This window comes from Varanus komodoensis, unplaced genomic scaffold, assembly GCF_004798865.1.
Source record: "Varanus komodoensis strain SLA01 unplaced genomic scaffold, ASM479886v1 scaffold26, whole genome shotgun sequence".
Taxonomy (NCBI): Eukaryota; Metazoa; Chordata; class Lepidosauria; order Squamata; family Varanidae; genus Varanus; species Varanus komodoensis.
Window position 1 is genome coordinate 4,018,613 of NW_025335684.1, and position 1,185 is coordinate 4,019,797.

Consider the following 1,185-nt stretch of genomic DNA (forward strand, 5'->3'; position numbering starts at 1 on the left):
GCGAGGTTTCAGCCCGGGGGGGTGTTGCCCCCCGGGGGGGCACGGGGAGAGGGGGTCAAAGGGGTGGGGCCCCCCCCCCCCCGCTCCTTCTGTGTTCAGAATCCAGCGAAGATGCACCCTGGTCAGTCTGCCTGTACAGGAGGCTGGCCCACTCTCTGCAGCCAGACTGCGCAGACCCAAAGTTGGGCGACCACTTCTGAATTGCCGAAGAAAAGAAGGTGCACGATGCCAAAAGGCCAAAAGGGGGCAGCGATCTGCATAAAATTGACACATGCTCGATTTTATGCAAAGATGCCAATTTGGAACTCATTGTTAGAATTTAAGTGGGAGCACCGTCCGTCTCGCCGCCACACAAAACATGGGGACTGGGGCTCTTGGTGGGACACTCCAAGGCCCAGCCGTTCCGTCTTGATGGTTCATAACCCTTAAACGGGGCTTAGTGTTCCAAAAGACCTTTTCTCTGTAAAACGCAGGGCCAGCTTTCTCAAGTGTGCTTCTGGAGGCCGCGGGAATTCCAGGTCTGCGGATGGAGCATGGCCCATCCACCTCTGCTCTTCCCAGTTGCTGGAGAGCCCAGCTCGAGCCGGAGAGGTTTCTATGGCAGGATGCTGGGATGCAGCAGCTTGCAAGCCATTCCGGAGAATCCAGCTCCTCTGGGAGGGACCCTCCCAGCAGCTCCACTCCGCTGTCTCTTATTCCCTCCTCTCCTCCCAGGAGAGCTATTCCACAGCCTGCCCGCTTCTCAGAGAACACAGCTCTTTATCAGTGCAACAGACCCGGCCGTCCCTTGGGACCAGAAATGCATTTCACCAACTATTGATCTTAGAATGAATCACTTGCTCGCCCACGGGATGTCGCGGCTCTGTGGCGTTCCTTGGGCGAGCTTCCCACAAGACAGTCCCATGGCATGCCATATTTTAAAGCCGATGAGTGGCAGCGCTGAACACCATCCTCGTGCTTTATATCTGCAGTGCCTTCTCTGAGATCGTTAGTGCTAATTATCATAGAGGCCTGCACTATGATTATTTCCCCTTCTGAGGACTGAGCTCGCTATCCAGACCTACCTTCCTCTTTAGCTCACCACCTGTGGATCAGAAAATGTCAAAGCAGCTGCCTTCCCACAGAATTTACATCAAAAACATCCCTTGATGTCAAACAGAGAATCACAGTGGGAATTTCTGCAGC